The 26,848-nt window shown below is 55.1% G+C and overlaps 9 non-coding genes and 5 pseudogenes across 9 annotated transcripts; all 14 read left to right on the top strand.

The window, feature by feature from the left end:
• Positions 1-70: 70 nt before the first annotated feature.
• On the top strand, positions 71-261 carry LOC137355233 (U2 spliceosomal RNA). Its single transcript, XR_010970868.1, has one exon. It is a non-coding gene; the product is annotated as a U2 spliceosomal RNA (small nuclear RNA).
• Positions 262-647: 386 nt separating this feature from the next.
• Positions 648-838, top strand: LOC137353961 (U2 spliceosomal RNA). The gene has a single exon (XR_010970111.1). It is a non-coding gene; the product is annotated as a U2 spliceosomal RNA (small nuclear RNA).
• A 386-nt stretch (positions 839-1,224) lies between these two features.
• LOC137354389 (U2 spliceosomal RNA) lies at positions 1,225-1,415 on the top strand. The gene has a single exon (XR_010970406.1). It is a non-coding gene; the product is annotated as a U2 spliceosomal RNA (small nuclear RNA).
• A 386-nt stretch (positions 1,416-1,801) lies between these two features.
• On the top strand, positions 1,802-1,992 carry LOC137355232 (U2 spliceosomal RNA). Its single transcript, XR_010970867.1, has one exon. It is a non-coding gene; the product is annotated as a U2 spliceosomal RNA (small nuclear RNA).
• Positions 1,993-2,378: 386 nt separating this feature from the next.
• On the top strand, positions 2,379-2,569 carry LOC137355257 (U2 spliceosomal RNA). The gene has a single exon (XR_010970890.1). It is a non-coding gene; the product is annotated as a U2 spliceosomal RNA (small nuclear RNA).
• Positions 2,570-2,955: 386 nt separating this feature from the next.
• Positions 2,956-3,064, top strand: LOC137354617 (U2 spliceosomal RNA; annotated as a pseudogene).
• A 5,200-nt stretch (positions 3,065-8,264) lies between these two features.
• On the top strand, positions 8,265-8,448 carry LOC137354428 (U2 spliceosomal RNA). The gene has a single exon (XR_010970429.1). It is a non-coding gene; the product is annotated as a U2 spliceosomal RNA (small nuclear RNA).
• Positions 8,449-8,878: 430 nt separating this feature from the next.
• Positions 8,879-8,987, top strand: LOC137354537 (U2 spliceosomal RNA; annotated as a pseudogene).
• A 5,200-nt stretch (positions 8,988-14,187) lies between these two features.
• Positions 14,188-14,369, top strand: LOC137354203 (U2 spliceosomal RNA). Its single transcript, XR_010970313.1, has one exon. It is a non-coding gene; the product is annotated as a U2 spliceosomal RNA (small nuclear RNA).
• A 386-nt stretch (positions 14,370-14,755) lies between these two features.
• Positions 14,756-14,864, top strand: LOC137354616 (U2 spliceosomal RNA; annotated as a pseudogene).
• Positions 14,865-20,064: 5,200 nt separating this feature from the next.
• On the top strand, positions 20,065-20,247 carry LOC137354241 (U2 spliceosomal RNA). The gene has a single exon (XR_010970330.1). It is a non-coding gene; the product is annotated as a U2 spliceosomal RNA (small nuclear RNA).
• A 386-nt stretch (positions 20,248-20,633) lies between these two features.
• Positions 20,634-20,824, top strand: LOC137355248 (U2 spliceosomal RNA). The gene has a single exon (XR_010970882.1). It is a non-coding gene; the product is annotated as a U2 spliceosomal RNA (small nuclear RNA).
• A 386-nt stretch (positions 20,825-21,210) lies between these two features.
• On the top strand, positions 21,211-21,319 carry LOC137354615 (U2 spliceosomal RNA; annotated as a pseudogene).
• Positions 21,320-26,519: 5,200 nt separating this feature from the next.
• LOC137354345 (U2 spliceosomal RNA) lies at positions 26,520-26,698 on the top strand (annotated as a pseudogene).
• The last annotated feature ends 150 nt before the right edge of the window (positions 26,699-26,848 follow it).

Genomic DNA, 26,848 nt, shown 5'->3' with positions numbered 1-26,848 from the left:
CCCGGCGGCTGCTTTGAGGTAGAGGCCGCACGCCGGGCCTGACGCGCGCAGCAAACGCAGTTTTACGGCCATCGCTTCTCGGCCTTTTGGCTAAGATCAAGTGTAGTATCTGTTCTTATCAGTTTAATATCTGATACGTTCCCTATCTGGGGACCAAATATTAAATTGATTTTTGGGACAGGGAGATGGAATAGGGGCTTGCCCCGTCCACTCCATGCATCCACCTGGTATTGCAGTGTTTCCAGGAGCGGTGCAGCTTCCCCCTTCCATGGGGGCGAGACCTCTGCTGAAAAATAGAATTCGCAATAGTGACGGCGCTGCTGCTCGGCTGACTTTGCTGCAGTTTTCCGTGGGCGCTACGCTGCCCCCTGTTGGATTGCCCCGCAGTTGCAGGCCGCCCTTTGCTGCCCAGCGCGCGCGTGTCTTTTTTCCTGCGCAATGCCTCGCGAAGAAGCGCGAGGAATGGCTGCGCGTGGCATGCACGCGTGCTTTCCTTTCTGCTTGCAAGGCCCGGCAACAAAAGGAGCTCTGGCTCAAAGACCGCCCGCCGTCGCCTCTTTCGCCCTAGGCTCGCCCACCCGGCGGCTACTTTGAGGTAGAGGCCGCACGCCGGGCCTGACGCGCGCAGCAAACGCAGTTTTACGGCCATCGCTTCTCGGCCTTTTGGCTAAGATCAAGTGTAGTATCTGTTCTTATCAGTTTAATATCTGATCCGTCCCCTATCTGGGGACCAAATATTAAATTGATTTTTGGGACAGGGAGATGGAACAGGGGCTTGCCCCGTCCACTCCATGCATCCACCTGGTATTGCAGTGTTTCCAGGAGCGGTGCAGCTTCCCCCCTCCATGGGGGCGAGACCCCTGCTGAAAAATAGAATTCGCAATAGTGACGGCGCTGCTGCTCGGCTGACTTTGCTGCAGTTTTCCGTGGGCGCTATGCTGCCCCCTGTTGGATTGCCCCGCAGTTGCAGGCCGCCATTTGCTGCCCAGCGTGCGCGTGTCTTTTTCTCTGCGCAATGCCTCGCGAAGAAGTGCGAGGAATGGCTGCGCGTGGCATGCACGCGTGCTTTCCTTTCTGCTTGCAAGGCCCGGCAACAAAAGGAGCTCTGGCTCAAAGACCGCCCGCCGTCGCCTCTTTCGCCCTAGGCTCGCCCACCCGGCGGCTACTTTGAGGTAGAGGCCGCACGCCGGGCCTGACGCGCGCAGCAAACGCAGTTTTACGGCCATCGCTTCTCGGCCTTTTGGCTAAGATCAAGTGTAGTATCTGTTCTTATCAGTTTAATATCTGATACGTCCCCTATCTGGGGACCAAATATTAAATTGATTTTTGGGACAAGGAGATGGAACAGGGGCTTGCCCCGTCCACTCCATGCATCCACCTGGTATTGCAGTGTTTCCAGGAGCGGTGCAGCTTCCCCCCTCCATGGGGGCGAGACCCCTGCTGAAAAATAGAATTCGCAATAGTGACGGCGCTGCTGCTCGGCTGACTTTGCTGCAGTTTTCCGTGGGCGCTACGCTGCCCCCTGTTGGATTGCCCCGCAGTTGCAGGCCGCCCTTTGCTGCCCAGCGCGCGCGTGTCTTTTTTCCTGCGCAATGCCTCGCGCAGAAGCGCGAGGAATGGCTGCGCGTGGCATGCACGCGTGCTTTCCTTTCTGCTTGCAAGGCCCGGCAACAAAAGGAGCTCTGGCTCAAAGACCGCCCGCCGTCGCCTCTTTCGCCCTAGGCTCGCCCACCCGGCGGCTACTTTGAGGTAGAGGCCGCACGCCGGGCCTGACGCGCGCAGCAAACGCAGTTTTACGGCCATCGCTTCTCGGCCTTTTGGCTAAGATCAAGTGTAGTATCTGTTCTTATCAGTTTAATATCTGATACGTTCCCTATCTGGGGACCAAATATTAAATTGATTTTTGGGACAGGGAGATGGAATAGGGGCTTGCCCCGTCCACTCCATGCATCCACCTGGTATTGCAGTGTTTCCAGGAGCGGTGCAGCTTCCCCCTTCCATGGGGGCGAGACCTCTGCTGAAAAATAGAATTCGCAATAGTGACGGCGCTGCTGCTCGGCTGACTTTGCTGCAGTTTTCCGTGGGCGCTACGCTGCCCCCTGTTGGATTGCCCCGCAGTTGCAGGCCGCCCTTTGCTGCCCAGCGCGCGCGTGTCTTTTTTCCTGCGCAATGCCTCGCGAAGAAGCGCGAGGAATGGCTGCGCGTGGCATGCACGCGTGCTTTCCTTTCTGCTTGCAAGGCCCGGCAACAAAAGGAGCTCTGGCTCAAAGACCGCCCGCCGTCGCCTCTTTCGCCCTAGGCTCGCCCACCCGGCGGCTACTTTGAGGTAGAGGCCGCACGCCGGGCCTGACGCGCGCAGCAAACGCAGTTTTACGGCCATCGCTTCTCGGCCTTTTGGCTAAGATCAAGTGTAGTATCTGTTCTTATCAGTTTAATATCTGATACGTCCCCTATCTGGGGACCAAATATTAAATTGATTTTTGGGACAGGGAGATGGAACAGGGGCTTGCCCCGTCCACTCCATGCATCCACCTGGTATTTCAGTGTTTCCAGGAGCGGTGCAGCTTCCCCCCTCCATGGGGGCGAGACCCCTGCTGAAAAATAGAATTCGCAATAGTGACGGCGCTGCTGCTCGGCTGACTTTGCTGCAGTTTTCCGTGGGCGCTACGCTGCCCCCTGTTGGTTTGCCCTGCAGTTGCAGGCCGCCCTTTGCTGCCCAGCGCCCGCGTGTCTTTTTTCCTGCGCAATGCCTCGCGCAGAAGCGCGAGGAATGGCTGCGCGTGGCATGCACGCGTGCTTTCCTTTCTGCTTGCAAGGCCCGGCAACAAAAGGAGCTCTGGCTCAAAGACCGCCCGCCGTCGCCTCTTTCGCCCTAGGCTCGCCCACCCGGCGGCTACTTTGAGGTAGAGGCCACACGCCGGGCCTGACGCGCGCAGCAAACGCAGTTTTACGGCCATCGCTTCTCGGCCTTTTGGCTAAGATCAAGTGTAGTATCTGTTCTTATCAGTGCTTATTTGATTGAGAAGAGACCATGATCATTGCCTTTTGATCCTGGGGAAGCTTTGAGTGAAATGGCTATAACCAATTTTCGAGCTTCGGGCCAGGGAGTGCGCAACACCGTTCGGGTGGTCGTGAAGGACAAGGAAGGAGATGCACCGGTCGATCGCACCTTCTTCATCAAGAAAATTCTCTTCGATTGCTGCGGATTTCAAGCGACGGATGTCTTCTGCCTGCAGGATTTCCCCAGCAGTGGATACTTCGACGTGACGTTCCGGAGCGTGGCGGGATGCATCAAGTTCCTGAAGGCGTTCAAGGAGAAAGGGGACCGGGCTCCACTGTCGATCCTCACAGCGGAGCCGCTCTTCACGCTTCCGTCACAACGGGACCGGGTGGTGACGATTCACCTCTACAACCCCCATGTTCCGGTGGTGGATGTACTCACCTTTCTCGCCAGGTACGTCGAGGTGGCCGGCAGCAGCACTGATGTCAAGGACCCCTTTGGGATCTGGACCAGCAAGCGGCAGGTCAAGGTGACCTTGAAGGTAGATCCCAGTGGAGCCATCATCCACCCTCCCTCCAGCTTCGCTATCGGGGGAAGTCGAGGCTTCTTGGTCTACGCTGGGCAGCCTAGAGTTTGTTGCACCTGTGGCAAATCTGGTCACATGGCAGCCAACTGCAGCACGGTTGTTTGCAAGAATTGCAAGGAGGAAGGCCATCAGACCAAGGACTGTAAGCAGACTAAGTGTTGCAACTTGTGCGGTGCGGCAGGCCATCTCTACAAGACCTGCCCCAAACGTTGTCTCAGCTATGCTCAGGCGGCAAGGTCCAAGGAATGGCCGGGCGAAGGTTCGACGAAGGCGTCCGCTGTTCGAAAGGAGACCAGCAACCTTCTCCGCAGTGAGGAACTTCAACCTGAGAAGGAAGGGGAGGCGGCTGAAACCAACGACCCAGCACCTACCCAGCGCCCGGAAACCCCTCCTCCACAGACAGAATCAATGGAGGAGGAGGCAGCAGATGGACAAACAGGTCAGTGGCAAGTGGTCCAGAGGAAAACCACAAAGAAAAAACATCCCAAAGCCACCACCCAAACCAGTGGCAAGAGGAGGCTTTCTTCTGAATCAGACTGCAACAACTCCTCTTCACTGGACGGGGAAATGCTGGAACGACAGCCCCTTCAAAAGAGGCGGCAGAACTCCGAGATGGATGATCAAGCATCCCAGCCCCCGGGCACTGGAAGCTGTGATGGGCCCGGCGTGCCCCAACCCCAATTCCCCACACGTAACGACGTGGCCAACGCATCTCAGCTCCGGGACACCGGGAGCAAAGACACGTCTGGCGCACCTGAGCTCCGGGAGACCGGGAGCTGTGATGTTTTCGAGGAGGAACAGATGGAAGCAGCTGAGGACAACCCAATCCTCTCTGCCTACAAGACCCCCCCGATGTCACCCGAGCGGCACAAACCCTGCAGGAAAAATCAGGAGGGGTTTCTGAGCCCAACCAACGTGAAACTGCTTGCGCATACGATGGGTATGCAGGAACATCCCGAAGGGGAAGGACTGGGACTAGCGAGGACAAATGGTATGGGAAGCAACAACTAATTTTTAGTAAAAAATGGGTGTAAGAATTGCTTCCATTAATGTGCGTAGCATTAAATCGACTACGCGATGTGTTTCAACCTTGGATTACCTTGCCAAGGTCAAAGCTGACCTACTGTTTCTGCAGGAGTGTGGAATACCACACCTCAGCACCTACAGGCAGTGGTCGCGATGGTGGTCCCACGGGCCATCGATCTGGTCGGGGGGTAATGACTGCCGTTCCTCCGGCCTGGGTATTCTGCTGCGGGGAGGTAACTTCACCATCTCCGAAGTTAAGGAGGTGGTGGGCGGCCGCCTCCTCGTAGCAGACGTGATGTACAACAACGCTCCGCTCCGGTTGATCAACGTGTACGCCCCGGTACAACGCAGCGAGCGGCTGACCGTCTTCCAGCAGCTCCCACTGCTGCTGGCGACGTCCAGGCCGGTCATCCTAGGCGGTGACTTCAACTGCATCATCGATGCGGCTGGACGATCCGGCAGTGACGACAGAAAACTGGACGCTACGTCCAGATTCCTCATAGAAACAGTTAAGGATGCCAAACTGCACGACGTCTTCAGCAAACCTGCAGACGGAGCGCAGCGCAGATACACATGGTCAAGATCGGACGGGTCTGCCCGTTCCAGGATTGACTTCCTGTTTGTTTCCCGTGCTGTCACGGTCGGATCCACCGACGTCAAGCCGGTGTTCTTCTCCGACCACTGCCTCTTACTGGCCGACTGTCACTTACAGGACGACCAGCGGGTTGGCAGAGGGACGTGGAAGCTCAATGCGACACTGCTGACCCCAGAGAACGTTGAGGAACTCAAAAGGGATTACAAAGGTTGGAGGACCGTGAAACCCCTCTTTGAGTCTCCAGTTCACTGGTGGGAAGCGATAAAGGAGAACATCAAGAGGTTCTTCATCCACAAAGGTGTTCAGAAGGCGAGAGAGAGACAGAGGGAACTGTCCCGACTCCAGAAAATTATGCAAAATCTACTCCGGTTGCAGTCAATGGGGGTCGAGGTCAAGGAGGACCTCCAAGAGGTGAAGAGCCAGCAGGCCTCGCTCTTTGCCAAGGAGGCCTCCAAGATCATCTTCCGGTCCAGAGTCCGCTCCATCGAGCAGGATGAGACGTGCTCGCGTTACTTCTTCCAAAAGGTACACAGAGAGAGCTCTGTTATCAGCAGCCTGAAGGAAGAAGATGGCTCGGTAACGTCTTCGCAGTCCGACATACTAAGGATCAGCAAATCCTTTTATGCTGGGCTGTATGACGCGAAGCCCACAGACAGCAGAGCCTCCCAGTCCTTCCTGTCATCTATCACAGAGGTCTTAGATGACAGCAGGAGGGAGGGACTGGACAAGCCGCTAACTCTGGACGAGCTGACAAAGGCCGTCGAGTCTTTCGAGGCGAGTAAAACTCCCGGGAGCGACGGCTTACCGGTCGAGTTGTACTCGGCCCTGTGGGACTGGGTCGGCCCGGACCTGCTGGAAGTATACGAGAGTATGCTCCTGGCCGGTAGCATGTCAGAATCCATGAGAAAAGGCATCATCACCCTCATTTACAAGCAGAAGGGGGAGAGGGTAGAAATCAGAAATTGGCGGCCCATCTCACTGCTTAATGTTGATTACAAGATTCTGTCCAAAGTCATAGCCAGTCGAGTCAAGTCTGCTCTGGAGCTGGTGATTCACCCCGATCAGACCTGTACTGTACCCGGCAGGAAGATCTCTGATAGCCTCGCGCTACTCAGGGATACGATCGCCTACGTACGGGACAGGAGGGTGGACACCTGCCTCATCAGCCTGGACCAGGAGAAGGCTTTTGACAGGATATCGCACACCTACATGATGGACGTGCTTTCCAAAATGGGGTTTGGGGAGGGAATCTGCAATTGGATCCAACTGCTCTACACAAACATCAGTAGCGCAGTGTCAATCAACGGGTGGGAATCTGAAAGTTTCCCGATCAAATCTGGAGTCAGACAGGGCTGTCCTCTTTCCCCGGTCTTGTTTGTTTGCTGTATTGAACCCTTTGCTGAGTCTATTAGGAAGGATGCGAGCATAAGAGGGGTGACAATCCCAGGCAGCGGAGGCACTCAGGTCAAAACCTCCCTGTACATGGATGACGTCGCCGTCTTCTGCTCGGATCCGCTGTCCGTGCGCAGACTGATGAGCATCTGCGACCAGTTCGAACTGGCCTCGGGAGCCAAAGTTAACCACGGCAAGAGCGAGGCCATGTTCTTTGGGAACTGGGCTGACCGATCCTTTGTCCCCTTCACCGTCAGGTCAGATTACCTGAAGGTGCTGGGGATATGGTTCGGAAGGGCCGGGGCGTGCACCAAAACATGGGAGGAGCGAGTAGCCAAGGTACGACAAAAGTTGGGCATGTGGGGGCAGCGGTCTCTCTCCATTGTGGGTAAGAACCTGGTCATCAGGTGCGAGGCGCTCACGTTGTTGCTCTACGTGGCGCAGGTCTGGCCCATACCCCACTCCTGCGCCGTGGCAGTCACCCGAGCCATTTTCCGCTTCGTCTGGGGATCTAAAATGGACCGGGTCCGGAGGGACACGATGTTCAAATCTCTGGACAAGGGCGGGAAAAATGTACCCAACGTGGCCCTCATCCTGATGACCACCTTCGTGTGCGGCTGCATCAAGCTATGTGTCGATCCCCAGTACGCAAACTCCAAGTGTCACTACGTGCTGAGGTTCTATCTGTCCCCGGTGTTGCGAAGGATGGGCCTGGTCACATTGCCGCGGAACGCTCCGTGCAGTTGGGCGGCGCCGTACCACCTATCCTTCGTGGAGCAGTTTCTGCGGAAAAACACCTTTGACCACCGGTCCATCAGGCAGTGGTCTGCACGGAATGTCCTCAAGGCCCTACGGGAAAAGGAAATGGTGGATCCTGTCGGATGGTTCCCCGAGCAGACCGTCAAAGTCATTTGGCGGAATGCCTCATCACCAGAACTTTCAAACAAGCACCAAGACGTAGCTTGGCTGGTGGTGAGAAGGGCCCTCCCCGTCAGATCCTTCATGCACACCCGAAGTCTCGCCCCCTCCGCACAGTGCCCCCGCGTTGGCTGTGGTGGGGAAGAGACGGTCGCCCACCTCCTCCTGGAATGTGCCTTTGCAAAGCAGGTGTGGAAAGAGATGCAGTGGTTTTTGTCAAGGTTCATCCCAAGCAGCTCTGTAACACAGGAGTCTGTGCTCTACGGGCTGTTCCCAGGGACGCACACCGAGACAAACATCAACTGCTGCTGGAGGACTATCAATTCGGTGAAAGACGCCCTTTGGTCTGCCCGAAACTTGCTGGTCTTCCAGCGCAAAGAGTTGTCCACCACCGAATGTTGCAGACTGGCACATTCCAAGGTCCAGGACTACGTGCTGAGGGACGCACTAAAGCTTGGGGCAGCCGCAGCAAAGGCTCAATGGGGAAAGACCACAGTGTAAGGATCCCCCACCAAGCTGGACTGAGGGGCTGGAACCATCGGAAGCCCCTCGAACTGTATCGTTAATATTCTCAATTGCTGTAAATGTAAAACTGTAATTGACATGACAATTGTGAAACGGAAGGGTTGGGAAGAAACTCATGACATTATTGAAAGAAACAGATCTCTTTTGCAATGTTTGTATTTTTTGGTGCTGTTTGGAAACTGTTTGGCAATGTAATTTTTACAGATTTTTATGAATAAAGTATATTTTCGGAAAAAAAAAAAAAAAAAAAAATCTGTTCTTATCAGTTTAATATCTGATACGTTCCCTATCTGGGGACCAAATATTAAATTGATTTTTGGGACAGGGAGATGGAATAGGGGCTTGCCCCGTCCACTCCATGCATCCACCTGGTATTGTAGTGTTTCCAGGAGCGGTGCAGCTTCCCCCTTCCATGGGGGCCAGACCTCTGCTGAAAAATAGAATTAGCAATAGTGACGGCGCTGCTGCTCGGCTGACTTTGCTGCAGTTTTCCGTGGGCGCTACGCTGCCCCCTGTTGGATTGCCCCGCAGTTGCAGGCCGCCCTTTGCTGCCCAGCGCGCGCGTGTCTTTTTTCCTGCGCAATGCCTCGCGCAGAAGCGCGAGGAATGGCTGCGCGTGGCATGCACGCGTGCTTTCCTTTCTGCTTGCAAGGCCCGGCAACAAAAGGAGCTCTGGCTCAAAGACCGCCCGCCGTCGCCTCTTTCGCCCTAGGCTCGCCCACCCGGCGGCTACTTTGAGGTAGAGGCCGCACGCCGGGCCTGACGCGCGCAGCAAACGCAGTTTTACGGCCATCGCTTCTCGGCCTTTTGGCTAAGATCAAGTGTAGTATCTGTTATCGCTTCTCGGCCTTTTGGCTAAGATCAAGTGTAGTATCTGTTCTTATCAGTGCTTATTTGATTGAGAAGAGACCATGATCATTGCTTTTTGATCCTGGGGAAGCTTTGAGTAAAATGGCTATAACCAATTTTCGAGCTTCGGGCCAGGGAGTGCGCAACACCGTTCGGGTGGTCGTGAAGGACAAGGAAGGAGATGCACCGGTCGATCGCACCTTCTTCATCAAGAAAATTCTCTTCGATTGCTGCGGATTTCAAGCGACGGACGTCTTCTGCCTGCAGGATTTCCCCAGCAGTGGATACTTCGACGTGACGTTCCGGAACGTGGCGGGATGCATCAAGTTCCTGAAGGCGTTCAAGGAGAAAGGGGACCGGGCGCCACTGTCGATCCTCACAGCGGAGCCGCTCTTCACGCTTCCGTCACAACGGGACCGGGTGGTGACGATTCACCTCTACAACCCCCATGTTCCGGTGGTGGATGTACTCACCTTTCTCGCCAGGTACGTCGAGGTGGCCGGCAGCAGCACTGATGTGAAGGACCCCTTTGGGATCTGGACCAGCAAGCGGCAGGTCAAGGTGACCTTGAAGGTAGATCCCAGTGGAGCCATCATCCACCCTCCCTCCAGCTTCGCTATCGGGGGAAGTCGAGGCTTCTTGGTCTACGCTGGGCAGCCCAGAGTTTGCCGCACCTGTGGCAAATCTGGTCACATGGCAGCCAACTGCAGCACGGTTGTTTGCAAGAACTGCAAGGAGGAAGGCCATCAGACCAAGGACTGTAAGCAGACTAAGTGTTGCAACTTGTGCGGTGCGGCAGGCCATCTCTACAAGACCTGCCCCAAACGTTGTCTCAGCTATGCTCAGGCGGCAAGGTCCAAGGAATGGCCGGGCGAAGGTTCGACGAAGGCGTCCGCTGTTCGAAAGCAGACCAGCAACCTTCTCCGCAGTGAGGAACTTCAACCTGAGAAGGAAGGGGAGGCGGCTGAAACCAACGACCCAGCACCTACCCAGTGCCCGGAAACCCCTCCTCCGCAGACAGAATCAATGGAGGAGGAGGCAGCAGATGGACAAACAGGTCAGTGGCAAGTGGTCCAGAGGAAAACCACAAAGAAAAAACATCCCAAAGCCACCACCCAAACCAGCGGCAAGAGGAGGCTCTCTTCTGAATCAGACTGCAACAACTCCTCTTCACTGGACGGGGAAATGCTGGAACGACAGCCCCTTCAAAAGAGGCGGCAGAACTCCGAGATGGATGATAAAGCATCCCAGCCCCCGGGCACTGGAAGCTGTGATGGGCCCGGCGTGCCCCAACCCCAATTCCCCACACGTAACGACGTGGCCAAAGCATCTCAGCCCAGGGACACCGGGATCAAAGACACGTCTGGCGCACCTGAGCTCCGGGAGACCGGGAGCTGTGATGTTTTCGAGGAGGAACAGATGGAAGCAGCTGAGGACAACCCAATCCTCTCTGCCTACAAGACCCCCCCGATGTCACCCGAGCGGCACAAACCCTGCATGAAAAATCAGGAGGGGTTTCTGAGCCCAACCAACGTGAAACTGCTTGCGCATACGATGGGTATGCAGGAACATCCCGAAGGGGAAGGACTGGGACTAGCGAGGACAAATGGTATGGGAAGCAACAACTAATTTTTAGTAAAAAATGGGTGTAAGAATTGCTTCCATTAATGTGCGTAGCATTAAATCTACTACGCGATGTGTTTCAACCTTGGATTACCTTGCCAAGGTCAAAGCTGACCTACTGTTTCTGCAGGAGTGTGGAATACCACACCTCAGCACCTACAGGCAGTGGTCGCGATGGTGGTCCCACGGGCCATCGATCTGGTCGGGGGGTAATGACTGCCGTTCCTCCGGCCTGGGTATTCTGCTGCGGGGAGGTAACTTCACCATCTCCGAAGTTAAGGAGGTGGTGGGCGGCCGCCTCCTCGTAGCAGACGTGATGTACAACAACGCTCCGCTCCGGTTGATCAACGTGTACGCCCCGGTACAACGCAGCGAGCGGCTGACCGTCTTCCAGCAGCTCCCACTGCTGCTGGCGACGTCCAGGCCGGTCATCCTAGGCGGTGACTTCAACTGCATCATCGATGCGGCTGGACGATCCGGCAGTGACGACAGCAAACTGGACGCTACGTCCAGATTCCTAATAGAAACAGTTCAGGATGCCAAACTGCACGACGTCTTCAGCAAACCTGCAGACGGAGCGCAGCGCAGATACACATGGTCAAGATCGGACGGGTCTGCCCGTTCCAGGATTGACTTCCTGTTTGTGTCCCGTGCTGTCACGGTCGGATCCACCGACGTCAAGCCGGTGTTCTTCTCCGACCACTGCCTCTTACTGGCCGACTGTCACTTACAGGACGACCAGCGGGTTGGCAGAGGGACGTGGAAGCTCAATGCGACACTGCTGACCCCAGAGAACGTTGAGGAACTCAAAAGGGATTACAATGGTTGGAGGACCGTGAAACCCCTCTTTGAGTCTCCAGTTCACTGGTGGGAAGCGATTAAGGAGAACATCAAGAGGTTCTTCATCCACAAAGGTGTTCAGAAGGCGAGAGAGAGACAGAGGGAACTGTCCCGACTCCAGAAAATTATGCAAAATCTACTCCGGTTGCAGTCAATGGGGGTCGAGGTCAAGGAGGACCTCCAAGAGGTGAAGAGCCAGCAGGCCTCGCTCTTTGCCAAGGAGGCCTCCAAGATCATCTTCCGGTCCAGAGTCCGCTCCATCGAGCAGGATGAGACGTGCTCGCGTTACTTCTTCCAAAAGGTACACAGAGAGAGCTCTGTTATCAGCAGCCTGAAGGAAGAAGATGGCTCGGTAACGTCTTCGCAGTCCGACATACTAAGGATCAGCAAATCCTTTTATGCTGGGTTGTATGACGCGAAGCCCACAGACAGCAGAGCCTCCCAGTCCTTCCTGTCATCTATCACAGAGGTCTTAGATGACAGCAGGAGGGAGGGACTGGACAAGCCGCTAACTCTGGACGAGCTGACAAAGGCCGTCGAGTCTTTCGAGGCGAGTAAAACTCCCGGGAGCGACGGCTTACCGGTCGAGTTGTACTCGGCCCTGTGGGACTGGGTCGGCCCGGACCTGCTGCAAGTATACGAGAGTATGCTCCTGGCCGGTAGCATGTCAGAATCCATGAGAAAAGGCATCATCACCCTCATTTACAAGCAGAAGGGGGAGAGGGTAGAAATCAGAAATTGGCGGCCCATCTCACTGCTTAATGTTGATTACAAGATTCTGTCCAAAGTCATAGCCAGTCGAGTCAAGTCTGCTCTGGAGCTGGTGATTCACCCCGATCAGACCTGTACTGTACCCGGCAGGAAGATCTCTGATAGCCTCGCGCTACTCAGGGATACGATCGCCTACGTACGGGACAGGAGGGTGGACACCTGCCTCATCAGCCTGGACCAGGAGAAGGCCTTTGACAGGATATCGCACACCTACATGATGGACGTGCTTTCCAAAATGGGGTTTGGGGAGGGAATCTGCAATTGGATCCAACTGCTCTACACAAACATCAGTAGCGCAGTGTCAATCAACGGGTGGGAATCTGAAAGTTTCCCGATCAAATCTGGAGTCAGACAGGGCTGTCCTCTGTCCCCGGTCTTGTTTGTTTGCTGTATTGAACCCTTTGCTGAGTCTATTAGGAAGGATGCGAGCATAAGAGGGGTGACAATCCCAGGCAGCGGAGGCACTCAGGTCAAAACCTCCCTGTACATGGATGACGTCGCCGTCTTCTGCTCGGATCCGCTGTCCGTGCGCAGACTGATGAGCATCTGCGACCAGTTCGAACTGGCCTCGGGAGCCAAAGTTAACCACGGCAAGAGCGAGGCCATGTTCTTTGGGAACTGGGCTGACCGATCCTTTGTCCCCTTCACCGTCAGGTCAGATTACCTGAAGGTGCTGGGGATATGGTTCGGAAGGGCCGGGGCGTGCACCAAAACATGGGAGGAGCGAGTAGCCAAGGTACGACAAAAGTTGGGCATGTGGGGGCAGCGATCTCTCTCCATTGTGGGTAAGAACCTGGTCATCAGGTGCGAGGCGCTCACGTTGTTGCTCTACGTGGCGCAGGTCTGGTCCATACCCCACTCCTGCGCCGTGGCAGTCACCCGAGCCATTTTCCGCTTCGTCTGGGGATCTAAAATGGACCGGGTCCGGAGGGACACGATGTTCAAATCTCTGGACATGGGCGGGAAAAATGTACCCAACGTGGCCCTCATCCTGATGACCACCTTCGTGTGCGGCTGCATCAAGCTATGTGTAGATCCCCAGTACGCAAACTCCAAGTGTCACTACGTGCTGAGGTTCTATCTGTCCCCGGTGTTGCGAAGGATGGGCCTGGTCACATTGCCGCGGAACGCACCGTGCAGTTGGGCGGCGCCGTACCACCTATCCTTCGTGGAGCAGTTTCTGCGGAAAAACACCTTTGACCACCGGTCCATCAGGCAGTGGTCTGCACGGAATGTCCTCAAGGCCCTACGGGAAAAGGAAACGGTGGATCCTGTCGGATGGTTCCCCGAGCAGACCGTCAAAGTCATTTGGCGGAATGCCTCATCACCAGAACTTTCAAACAAGCACCAAGACGTAGCTTGGCTGGTGGTGAGAAGGGCCCTCCCCGTCAGATCCTTCATGCACACCCGAAGTCTCGCCCCCTCCGCACAGTGCCCCCGCGTTGGCTGTGGTGGGGAAGAGACGGTCGCCCACCTCCTCCTGGAATGTGCCTTTGCAAAGCAGGTGTGGAAAGAGATGCAGTGGTTTTTGTCAAGGTTCATCCCAAGCAGCTCTGTAACACAGGAGTCTGTGCTCTACGGGCTGTTCCCAGGGACGCACACCGAGACAAACATCAACTGCTGCTGGAGGACTATCAATTCGGTGAAAGACGCCCTTTGGTCTGCCCGAAACTTGCTGGTCTTCCAGCGCAAAGAGTTGTCCACCACCGAATGTTGCAGACTGGCACATTCCAAGGTCCAGGACTACGTGCTGAGGGACGCACTAAAGCTTGGGGCAGCCGCAGCAAAGGCTCAATGGGGAAAGACCACAGTGTAAGGTTCCCCCACCAAGCTGGACTGAGGGGCTGGAACCAGGGGAAGCCCCTCGAACTGTATCGTTAATATTCTCAATTGCTGTAAATGTAAAACTGTAATTGACATGACAATTGTGAAACGGAAGGGTTGGGAAGAAACTCATGACATTATTGAAAGAAACTGATCTCTTTTGCAATGTTTGTATTTTTTCGTGCTGTTTGGAAACTGTTTGGCAATGTAATTTTTACAGATTTTTATGAATAAAGTATATTTTGGAAATAAAAAAAAAAAAAGTATCTGTTCTTATCAGTTTAATATCTGATACGTCCCCTATCTGGGGACCAAATATTAAATTGATTTTTGGGACAGGGAGATGGAACAGGGGCTTGCCCCGTCCACTCCATGCATCCACCTGGTATTTCAGTGTTTCCAGGAGCGGTGCAGCTTCCCCCCTCCATGGGGGCGAGACCCCTGCTGAAAAATAGAATTCGCAATAGTGACGGCGCTGCTGCTCGGCTGACTTTGCTGCAGTTTTCCGTGGGCGCTACGCTGCCCCCTGTTGGTTTGCCCTGCAGTTGCAGGCCGCCCTTTGCTGCCCAGCGCCCGCGTGTCTTTTTTCCTGCGCAATGCCTCGCGCAGAAGCGCGAGGAATGGCTGCGCGTGGCATGCACGCGTGCTTTCCTTTCTGCTTGCAAGGCCCGGCAACAAAAGGAGCTCTGGCTCAAAGACCGCCCGCCGTCGCCTCTTTCGCCCTAGGCTCGCCCACCCGGCGGCTACTTTGAGGTAGAGGCCACACGCCGGGCCTGACGCGCGCAGCAAACGCAGTTTTACGGCCATCGCTTCTCGGCCTTTTGGCTAAGATCAAGTGTAGTATCTGTTCTTATCAGTGCTTATTTGATTGAGAAGAGACCATGATCATTGCCTTTTGATCCTGGGGAAGCTTTGAGTGAAATGGCTATAACCAATTTTCGAGCTTCGGGCCAGGGAGTGCGCAACACCGTTCGGGTGGTCGTGAAGGACAAGGAAGGAGATGCACCGGTCGATCGCACCTTCTTCATCAAGAAAATTCTCTTCGATTGCTGCGGATTTCAAGCGACGGATGTCTTCTGCCTGCAGGATTTCCCCAGCAGTGGATACTTCGACGTGACGTTCCGGAGCGTGGCGGGATGCATCAAGTTCCTGAAGGCGTTCAAGGAGAAAGGGGACCGGGCTCCACTGTCGATCCTCACAGCGGAGCCGCTCTTCACGCTTCCGTCACAACGGGACCGGGTGGTGACGATTCACCTCTACAACCCCCATGTTCCGGTGGTGGATGTACTCACCTTTCTCGCCAGGTACGTCGAGGTGGCCGGCAGCAGCACTGATGTCAAGGACCCCTTTGGGATCTGGACCAGCAAGCGGCAGGTCAAGGTGACCTTGAAGGTAGATCCCAGTGGAGCCATCATCCACCCTCCCTCCAGCTTCGCTATCGGGGGAAGTCGAGGCTTCTTGGTCTACGCTGGGCAGCCTAGAGTTTGTCGCACCTGTGGCAAATCTGGTCACATGGCAGCCAACTGCAGCACGGTTGTTTGCAAGAATTGCAAGGAGGAAGGCCATCAGACCAAGGACTGTAAGCAGACTAAGTGTTGCAACTTGTGCGGTGCGGCAGGCCATCTCTACAAGACCTGCCCCAAACGTTGTCTCAGCTATGCTCAGGCGGCAAGGTCCAAGGAATGGCCGGGCGAAGGTTCGACGAAGGCGTCCGCTGTTCGAAAGGAGACCAGCAACCTTCTCCGCAGTGAGGAACTTCAACCTGAGAAGGAAGGGGAGGCGGCTGAAACCAACGACCCAGCACCTACCCAGCGCCCGGAAACCCCTCCTCCACAGACAGAATCAATGGAGGAGGAGGCAGCAGATGGACAAACAGGTCAGTGGCAAGTGGTCCAGAGGAAAACCACAAAGAAAAAACATCCCAAAGCCACCACCCAAACCAGTGGCAAGAGGAGGCTTTCTTCTGAATCAGACTGCAACAACTCCTCTTCACTGGACGGGGAAATGCTGGAACGACAGCCCCTTCAAAAGAGGCGGCAGAACTCCGAGATGGATGATCAAGCATCCCAGCCCCCGGGCACTGGAAGCTGTGATGGGCCCGGCGTGCCCCAACCCCAATTCCCCACACGTAACGACGTGGCCAACGCATCTCAGCTCCGGGACACCGGGAGCAAAGACACGTCTGGCGCACCTGAGCTCCGGGAGACCGGGAGCTGTGATGTTTTCGAGGAGGAACAGATGGAAGCAGCTGAGGACAACCCAATCCTCTCTGCCTACAAGACCCCCCCGATGTCACCCGAGCGGCACAAACCCTGCAGGAAAAATCAGGAGGGGTTTCTGAGCCCAACCAACGTGAAACTGCTTGCGCATACGATGGGTATGCAGGAACATCCCGAAGGGGAAGGACTGGGACTAGCGAGGACAAATGGTATGGGAAGCAACAACTAATTTTTAGTAAAAAATGGGTGTAAGAATTGCTTCCATTAATGTGCGTAGCATTAAATCGACTACGCGATGTGTTTCAACCTTGGATTACCTTGCCAAGGTCAAAGCTGACCTACTGTTTCTGCAGGAGTGTGGAATACCACACCTCAGCACCTACAGGCAGTGGTCGCGATGGTGGTCCCACGGGCCATCGATCTGGTCGGGGGGTAATGACTGCCGTTCCTCCGGCCTGGGTATTCTGCTGCGGGGAGGTAACTTCACCATCTCCGAAGTTAAGGAGGTGGTGGGCGGCCGCCTCCTCGTAGCAGACGTGATGTACAACAACGCTCCGCTCCGGTTGATCAACGTGTACGCCCCGGTACAACGCAGCGAGCGGCTGACCGTCTTCCAGCAGCTCCCACTGCTGCTGGCGACGTCCAGGCCGGTCATCCTAGGCGGTGACTTCAACTGCATCATCGATGCGGCTGGACGATCCGGCAGTGACGACAGAAAACTGGACGCTACGTCCAGATTCCTCATAGAAACAGTTAAGGATGCCAAACTGCACGACGTCTTCAGCAAACCTGCAGACGGAGCGCAGCGCAGATACACATGGTCAAGATCGGACGGGTCTGCCCGTTCCAGGATTGACTTCCTGTTTGTTTCCCGTGCTGTCACGGTCGGATCCACCGACGTCAAGCCGGTGTTCTTCTCCGACCACTGCCTCTTACTGGCCGACTGTCACTTACAGGACGACCAGCGGGTTGGCAGAGGGACGTGGAAGCTCAATGCGACACTGCTGACCCCAGAGAACGTTGAGGAACTCAAAAGGGATTACAAAGGTTGGAGGACCGTGAAACCCCTCTTTGAGTCTCCAGTTCACTGGTGGGAAGCGATAAAGGAGAACATCAAGAGGTTCTTCATCCACAAAGGTGTTCAGAAGGCGAGAGAGAGACAGAGGGAACTGTCCCGACTCCAGAAAATTATGCAAAATCTACTCCGGTTGCAGTCAATGGGGGTCGAGGTCAAGGAGGACCTCCAAGAGGTGAAGAGCCAGCAGGCCTCGCTCTTTGCCAAGGAGGCCTCCAAGATCATCTTCCGGTCCAGAGTCCGCTCCATCGAGCAGGATGAGACGTGCTCGCGTTACTTCTTCCAAAAGGTACACAGAGAGAGCTCTGTTATCAGCAGCCTGAAGGAAGAAGATGGCTCGGTAACGTCTTCGCAGTCCGACATACTAAGGATCAGCAAATCCTTTTATGCTGGGCTGTATGACGCGAAGCCCACAGACAGCAGAGCCTCCCAGTCCTTCCTGTCATCTATCACAGAGGTCTTAGATGACAGCAGGAGGGAGGGACTGGACAAGCCGCTAACTCTGGACGAGCTGACAAAGGCCGTCGAGTCTTTCGAGGCGAGTAAAACTCCCGGGAGCGACGGCTTACCGGTCGAGTTGTACTCGGCCCTGTGGGACTGGGTCGGCCCGGACCTGCTGGAAGTATACGAGAGTATGCTCCTGGCCGGTAGCATGTCAGAATCCATGAGAAAAGGCATCATCACCCTCATTTACAAGCAGAAGGGGGAGAGGGTAGAAATCAGAAATTGGCGGCCCATCTCACTGCTTAATGTTGATTACAAGATTCTGTCCAAAGTCATAGCCAGTCGAGTCAAGTCTGCTCTGGAGCTGGTGATTCACCCCGATCAGACCTGTACTGTACCCGGCAGGAAGATCTCTGATAGCCTCGCGCTACTCAGGGATACGATCGCCTACGTACGGGACAGGAGGGTGGACACCTGCCTCATCAGCCTGGACCAGGAGAAGGCTTTTGACAGGATATCGCACACCTACATGATGGACGTGCTTTCCAAAATGGGGTTTGGGGAGGGAATCTGCAATTGGATCCAACTGCTCTACACAAACATCAGTAGCGCAGTGTCAATCAACGGGTGGGAATCTGAAAGTTTCCCGATCAAATCTGGAGTCAGACAGGGCTGTCCTCTTTCCCCGGTCTTGTTTGTTTGCTGTATTGAACCCTTTGCTGAGTCTATTAGGAAGGATGCGAGCATAAGAGGGGTGACAATCCCAGGCAGCGGAGGCACTCAGGTCAAAACCTCCCTGTACATGGATGACGTCGCCGTCTTCTGCTCGGATCCGCTGTCCGTGCGCAGACTGATGAGCATCTGCGACCAGTTCGAACTGGCCTCGGGAGCCAAAGTTAACCACGGCAAGAGCGAGGCCATGTTCTTTGGGAACTGGGCTGACCGATCCTTTGTCCCCTTCACCGTCAGGTCAGATTACCTGAAGGTGCTGGGGATATGGTTCGGAAGGGCCGGGGCGTGCACCAAAACATGGGAGGAGCGAGTAGCCAAGGTACGACAAAAGTTGGGCATGTGGGGGCAGCGGTCTCTCTCCATTGTGGGTAAGAACCTGGTCATCAGGTGCGAGGCGCTCACGTTGTTGCTCTACGTGGCGCAGGTCTGGCCCATACCCCACTCCTGCGCCGTGGCAGTCACCCGAGCCATTTTCCGCTTCGTCTGGGGATCTAAAATGGACCGGGTCCGGAGGGACACGATGTTCAAATCTCTGGACAAGGGCGGGAAAAATGTACCCAACGTGGCCCTCATCCTGATGACCACCTTCGTGTGCGGCTGCATCAAGCTATGTGTCGATCCCCAGTACGCAAACTCCAAGTGTCACTACGTGCTGAGGTTCTATCTGTCCCCGGTGTTGCGAAGGATGGGCCTGGTCACATTGCCGCGGAACGCTCCGTGCAGTTGGGCGGCGCCGTACCACCTATCCTTCGTGGAGCAGTTTCTGCGGAAAAACACCTTTGACCACCGGTCCATCAGGCAGTGGTCTGCACGGAATGTCCTCAAGGCCCTACGGGAAAAGGAAATGGTGGATCCTGTCGGATGGTTCCCCGAGCAGACCGTCAAAGTCATTTGGCGGAATGCCTCATCACCAGAACTTTCAAACAAGCACCAAGACGTAGCTTGGCTGGTGGTGAGAAGGGCCCTCCCCGTCAGATCCTTCATGCACACCCGAAGTCTCGCCCCCTCCGCACAGTGCCCCCGCGTTGGCTGTGGTGGGGAAGAGACGGTCGCCCACCTCCTCCTGGAATGTGCCTTTGCAAAGCAGGTGTGGAAAGAGATGCAGTGGTTTTTGTCAAGGTTCATCCCAAGCAGCTCTGTAACACAGGAGTCTGTGCTCTACGGGCTGTTCCCAGGGACGCACACCGAGACAAACATCAACTGCTGCTGGAGGGCTATCAATTCGGTGAAAGACGCCCTTTGGTCTGCCCGAAACTTGCTGGTCTTCCAGCGCAAAGAGTTGTCCACCACCGAATGTTGCAGACTGGCACATTCCAAGGTCCAGGACTACGTGCTGAGGGACGCACTAAAGCTTGGGGCAGCCGCAGCAAAGGCTCAATGGGGAAAGACCACAGTGTAAGGTTCCCCCACCAAGCTGGACTGAGGGGCTGGAACCATGGGAAGCCCCTCGAACTGTATCATTAATATTCTGAATTGCTGTAAATGTAAAACTGTAATTGACATGACAATTGTGAAACGGAAGGGTTGGGAAGAAACTCATGACATTATTGAAAGAAACTGATCTCTTTTGCAATGTTTGTATTTTTTCGTGCTGGTTGGAAACTGTTTGGCAATGTAATTTTTACAGATTTTTATGAATAAAGTATATTTTGGAAATAAAAAAAAAAAAAAGTATCTGTTCTTATCAGTTTAATATCTGATACGTTCCCTATCTGGGGACCAAATATTAAATTGATTTTTGGGACAGGGAGATGGAATAGGGGCTTGCCCCGTCCACTCCATGCATCCACCTGGTATTGTAGTGTTTCCAGGAGCGGTGCAGCTTCCCCCTTCCATGGGGGCGAGACCTCTGCTGAAAAATAGAATTAGCAATAGTGACGGCGCTGCTGCTCGGCTGACTTTGCTGCAGTTTTCCGTGGGCGCTACGCTGCCCCCTGTTGGATTGCCCCGCAGTTGCAGGCCGCCCTTTGCTGCCCAGCGCGCGCGTGTCTTTTTTCCTGCGCAATGCCTCGCGCAGAAGCGCGAGGAATGGCTGCGCGTGGCATGCACGCGTGCTTTCCTTTCTGCTTGCAAGGCCCGGCAACAAAAGGAGCTCTGGCTCAAAGACCGCCTGCCGTCGCCTCTTTCGCCCTAGGCTCGCCCACCCGGCGGCTACTTTGAGGTAGAGGCCGCACGCCGGGCCTGACGCGCGCAGCAAACGCAGTTTTACGGCCATCGCTTCTCGGCCTTTTGGCTAAGATCAAGTGTAGTATCTGTTCTTATCAGTTTAATATCTGATACGTCCCCTATCTGGGGACCAAATATTAAATTGATTTTTGGGACAGGGAGATGGAACAGGGGCTTGCCCCGTCCACTCCATGCATCCACCTGGTATTTCAGTGTTTCCAGGAACGGTGCAGCTTCCCCCCTCCATGGGGGCGAGACCCCTGCTGAAAAATAGAATTCGCAATAGTGACGGCGCTGCTGCTCGGCTGACTTTGCTGCAGTTTTCCGTGGGCGCTACGCTGCCCCCTGTTGGATTGCCCCGCAGTTGCAGGCCGCCCTTTGCTGCCCAGCGCGCGCGTGTCTTTTTTCCTGCGCAATGCCTCGCGCAGAAGCGCAAGGAATGGCTGCGCGTGGCATGCACGCGTGCTTTCCTTTCTGCTTGCAAGGCCCGGCAACAAAAGGAGCTCTGGCTCAAAGACCGCCCGCCGTCGCCTCTTTCGCCCTAGGCTCGCCCACCCGGCGGCTACTTTGAGGTAGAGGCCGCACGCCGGGCCTGACGCGCGCAGCAAACGCAGTTTTACGGCCATCGCTTCTCGGCCTTTTGGCTAAGATCAAGTGTAGTATCTGTTCTTATCAGTGCTTATTTGATTGAGAAGAGACCATGATCATTGCCTTTTGATCCTGGGGAAGCTTTGAGTGAAATGGCTATAACCAATTTTCGAGCTTCGGGCCAGGGAGTGCGCAACACCGTTCGGGTGGTCGTGAAGGACAAGGAAGGAGATGCACCGGTCGATCGCACCTTCTTCATCAAGAAAATTCTCTTCGATTGCTGCGGATTTCAAGCGACGGATGTCTTCTGCCTGCAGGATTTCCCCAGCAGTGGATACTTCGACGTGACGTTCCGGAACGTGGCGGGATGCATCAAGTTCCTGAAGGCGTTCAAGGAGAAAGGGGACCGGGCTCCACTGTCGATCCTCACAGCGGAGCCGCTCTTCACGCTTCCGTCACAACGGGACCGGGTGGTGACGATTCACCTCTACAACCCCCATGTTCCGGTGGTGGATGTACTCACCTTTCTCGCCAGGTACGTCGAGGTGGCCGGCAGCAGCACTGATGTCAAGGACCCCTTTGGGATCTGGACCAGCAAGCGGCAGGTCAAGGTGACCTTGAAGGTAGATCCCAGTGGAGCCATCATCCACCCTCCCTCCAGCTTCGCTATCGGGGGAAGTCGAGGCTTCTTGGTCTACGCTGGGCAGCCCAGAGTTTGTCGCACCTGTGGCAAATCTGGTCACATGGCAGCCAACTGCAGCACGGTTGTTTGCAAGAACTGCAAGGAGGAAGGCCATCAGACCAAGGACTGTAAGCAGACTAAGTGTTGCAATTTGTGCGGTGCGGCAGGCCATCTCTACAAGACCTGCCCCAAACGTTGTCTCAGCTATGCTCAGGCGGCAAGGTCCAAGGAATGGCAGGGCGAAGGTTCGACGAAGGCGTCCGCTGTTCGAAAGGAGACCAGCAACCTTCTCCGCAGTGAGGAACTTCAACCTGAGAAGGAAGGGGAGGCGGCTGAAACCAACGACCCAGCACCTACCCAGCGCCCGGAAACCCCTCCTCCACAGACAGAATCAATGGAGGAGGAGGCAGCAGATGGACAAACAGGTCAGTGGCAAGTGGTCCAGAGGAAAACCACAAAGAAAAAACATCCCAAAGCCACCACCCAAACCAGTGGCAAGAGGAGGCTCTCTTCTGAATCAGACTGCAACAACTCCTCTTCACTGGACGGGGAAATGCTGGAACGACAGCCCCTTCAAAAGAGGCGGCAGAACTCCGAGATGGATGATCAAGCATCCCAGCCCCCGGGCACTGGAAGCTGTGATGGGTCCGGCGTGCCCCAACCCCAATTCCCCACACGTAACGACGTGGCCAACGCATCTCAGCTCCGGGACACCGGGAGCAAAGACACGTCTGGCGCACCTGAGCTCCGGGAGACCGGGAGCTGTGATGTTTTCGAGGAGGAACAGATGGAAGCAGCTGAGGACAACCCAATCCTCTCTGCCTACAAGACCCCCCCGATGTCACCCGAGCGGCACAAACCCTGCAGGAGAAATCAGGAGGGGTTTCTGAGCCCAACCAACGTGAAACTGCTTGCGCATACGATGGGTATGCAGGAACATCCCGAAGGGGAAGGACTGGGACTAGCGAGGACAAATGGTATGGGAAGCAACAACTAATTTTTAGTAAAAAATGGGTGTAAGAATTGCTTCCATTAATGTGCGTAGCATTAAATCGACTACGCGATGTGTTTCAACCTTGGATTACCTTGCCAAGGTCAAAGCTGACCTACTGTTTCTGCAGGAGTGTGGAATACCACACCTCAGCACCTACAGGCAGTGGTCGCGATGGTGGTCCCACGGGCCATCGATCTGGTCGGGGGGTAATGACTGCCGTTCCTCCGGCCTGGGTATTCTGCTGCGGGGAGGTAACTTCACCATCTCCGAAGTTAAGGAGGTGGTGGGCGGCCGCCTCCTCGTAGCAGACGTGATGTACAACAACGCTCCGCTCCGGTTGATCAACGTGTACGCCTCGGTACAACGCAGCGAGCGGCTGACCGTCTTCCAGCAGCTCCCACTGCTGCTGGCGACGTCCAGGCCGGTCATCCTAGGCGGTGACTTCAACTGCATCATCGATGCGGCTGGACGATCCGGCAGTGACGACAGAAAACTGGACGCTACGTCCAGATTCCTCATAGAAACAGTTAAGGATGCCAAACTGCACGACGTCTTCAGCAAACCTGCAGACGGAGCGCAGCGCAGATACACATGGTCAAGATCGGACGGGTCTGCCCGTTCCAGGATTGACTTCCTGTTTGTTTCCCGTGCTGTCACGGTCGGATCCACCGACGTCAAGCCGGTGTTCTTCTCCGACCACTGCCTCTTACTGGCCGACTGTCACTTACAGGACGACCAGCGGGTTGGCAGAGGGACGTGGAAGCTCAATGCGACACTGCTGACCCCAGAGAACGTTGAGGAACTCAAAAGGGATTACAAAGGTTGGAGGACCGTGAAACCCCTCTTTGAGTCTCCAGTTCACTGGTGGGAAGCGATAAAGGAGAACATCAAGAGGTTCTTCATCCACAAAGGTGTTCAGAAGGCGAGAGAGAGACAGAGGGAACTGTCCCGACTCCAGAAAATTATGCAAAATCTACTCCGGTTGCAGTCAATGGGGGTCGAGGTCAAGGAGGACCTCCAAGAGGTGAAGAGCCAGCAGGCCTCGCTCTTTGCCAAGGAGGCCTCCAAGATCATCTTCCGGTCCAGAGTCCGCTCCATCGAGCAGGATGAGACGTGCTCGCGTTACTTCTTCCAAAAGGTACACAGAGAGAGCTCTGTTATCAGCAGCCTGAAGGAAGAAGATGGCTCGGTAACGTCTTCGCAGTCCGACATACTAAGGATCAGCAAATCCTTTTATGCTGGGCTGTATGACGCGAAGCCCACAGACAGCAGAGCCTCCCAGTCCTTCCTGTCATCTATCACAGAGGTCTTAGATGACAGCAGGAGGGAGGGACTGGACAAGCCGCTAACTCTGGACGAGCTGACAAAGGCCGTCGAGTCTTTCGAGGCGAGTAAAACTCCCGGGAGCGACGGCTTACCGGTCGAGTTGTACTCGGCCCTGTGGGACTGGGTCGGCCCGGACCTGCTGGAAGTATACGAGAGTATGCTCCTGGCCGGTAGCATGTCAGAATCCATGAGAAAAGGCATCATCACCCTCATTTACAAGCAGAAGGGGGAGAGGGTAGAAATCAGAAATTGGTGGCCCATCTCACTGCTTAATGTTGATTACAAGATTCTGTCCAAAGTCATAGCCAGTCGAGTCAAGTCTGCTCTGGAGCTGGTGATTCACCCCGATCAGACCTGTACTGTACCCGGCAGGAAGATCTCTGATAGCCTCGCGCTACTCAGGGATACGATCGCCTACGTACGGGACAGGAGGGTGGACACCTGCCTCATCAGCCTGGACCAGGAGAAGGCTTTTGACAGGATATCGCACACCTACATGATGGACGTGCTTTCCAAAATGGGGTTTGGGGAGGGAATCTGCAATTGGATCCAACTGCTCTACACAAACATCAGTAGCGCAGTCTCAATCAACGGGTGGGAATCTGAAAGTTTCCCGATCAAATCTGGAGTCAGACAGGGCTGTCCTCTTTCCCCGGTCTTGTTTGTTTGCTGTATTGAACCCTTTGCTGAGTCTATTAGGAAGGATGCGAGCATAAGAGGGGTGACAATCCCAGGCAGCGGAGGCACTCAGGTCAAAACCTCCCTGTACATGGATGACGTCGCCGTCTTCTGCTCGGATCCGCTGTCCGTGCGCAGACTGATGAGCATCTGCGACCAGTTCGAACTGGCCTCGGGAGCCAAAGTTAACCACGGCAAGAGCGAGGCCATGTTCTTTGGGAACTGGGCTGACCGATCCTTTGTCCCCTTCACCGTCAGGTCAGATTACCTGAAGGTGCTGGGGATATGGTTCGGAAGGGCCGGGGCGTGCACCAAAACATGGGAGGAGCGAGTAGCCAAGGTACGACAAAAGTTGGGCATGTGGGGGCAGCGATCTCTCTCCATTGTGGGTAAGAACCTGGTCATCAGGTGCAAGGCGCTCACGTTGTTGCTCTACGTGGCGCAGGTCTGGCCCATACCCCACTCCTGCGCCGTGGCAGTCACCCGAGACATTTTCCGCTTCGTCTGGGGATCTAAAATGGACCGGGTCCGGAGGGACACGATGTTCAAATCTCTGGACATGGGCGGGAAAAATGTACCCAACGTGGCCCTCATCCTGATGACCACCTTCGTGTGCGGCTGCATCAAGCTATGTGTAGATCCCCAGTACGCAAACTCCAAGTGTCACTACGTGCTGAGGTTCTATCTGTCCCCGGTGTTGCGAAGGATGGGCCTGGTCACATTGCCGCGGAACGCTCCGTGCAGTTGGGCGGCGCCGTACCACCTATCCTTCGTGGAGCAGTTTCTGCGGAAAAACACCTTTGACCACCGGTCCATCAGGCAGTGGTCTGCACGGAATGTCCTCAAGGCCCTACGGGAAAAGGAAACGGTGGATCCTGTCGGATGGTTCCCCGAGCAGACCGTCAAAGTCATTTGGCGGAATGCCTCATCACCAGAACTTTCAAACAAGCACCAAGACGTAGCTTGGCTGGTGGTGAGAAGGGCCCTCCCCGTCAGATCCTTCATGCACACCCGAAGTCTCGCCCCCTCCGCACAGTGCCCCCGCGTTGGCTGTGGTGGGGAAGAGACGGTCGCCCACCTCCTCCTGGAATGTGCCTTTGCAAAGCAGGTGTGGAAAGAGATGCAGTGGTTTTTGTCAAGGTTCATCCCAAGCAGCTCTGTAACACAGGAGTCTGTGCTCTACGGGCTGTTCCCAGGGACGCACACCGAGACAAACATCAACTGCTGCTGGAGGACTATCAATTCGGTGAAAGACGCCCTTTGGTCTGCCCGAAACTTGCTGGTCTTCCAGCGCAAAGAGTTGTCCACCGCCGAATGTTGCAGACTGGCACATTCCAAGGTCCAGGACTACGTGCTGAGGGACGCACTAAAGCTTGGGGCAGCCGCAGCAAAGGCTCAATGGGGAAAGACCACAGTGTAAGGTTCCCCCACCAAGCTGGACTGAGGGGCTGGATCCATGGGAAACCCCTCGAACTGTATCGTTAATATTCTCAATTGCTGTAAATGTAAAAATGTAATTGACATGACAATTGTGAAACGGAAGGGTTGGGAAGAAACACATGAGAGTATTGAAGGAAACTGATCTCCCTTGCAATGTTTGTATTTTTTGGTGCTGTTTGGAAACTGTTTGGCAATGTAATTTTTACAGATTTTTATGAATAAAGTATATTTCGAAAATAAAAAAAAAAAAATCTGTTCTTATCAGTTTAATATCTGATACGTCCCCTATCTGGGGACCAAATATTAAATTGATTTTTGGGACAGGGAGATGGAACAGGGGCTTGCCCCGTCCACTCCATGCATCCACCTGGTATTTCAGTGTTTCCAGGAGCGGTGCAGCTTCCCCCCTCCATGGGGGCGAGACCCCTGCTGAAAAATAGAATTCGCAATAGTGACGGCGCTGCTGCTCGGCTGACTTTGCTGCAGTATTCCGTGGGCGCTACGCTGCCCCCTGTTGGTTTGCCCTGCAGTTGCAGGCCGCCCTTTGCTGCCCA

Source organism: Heterodontus francisci, chromosome 41 (genome assembly GCF_036365525.1).
Source record: "Heterodontus francisci isolate sHetFra1 chromosome 41, sHetFra1.hap1, whole genome shotgun sequence".
Lineage (NCBI taxonomy): Eukaryota > Metazoa > Chordata > Chondrichthyes > Heterodontiformes > Heterodontidae > Heterodontus > Heterodontus francisci.
Note: the sequence above shows the minus strand (reverse complement) of the source record. Positions and strands in the feature narration are given on the sequence as shown.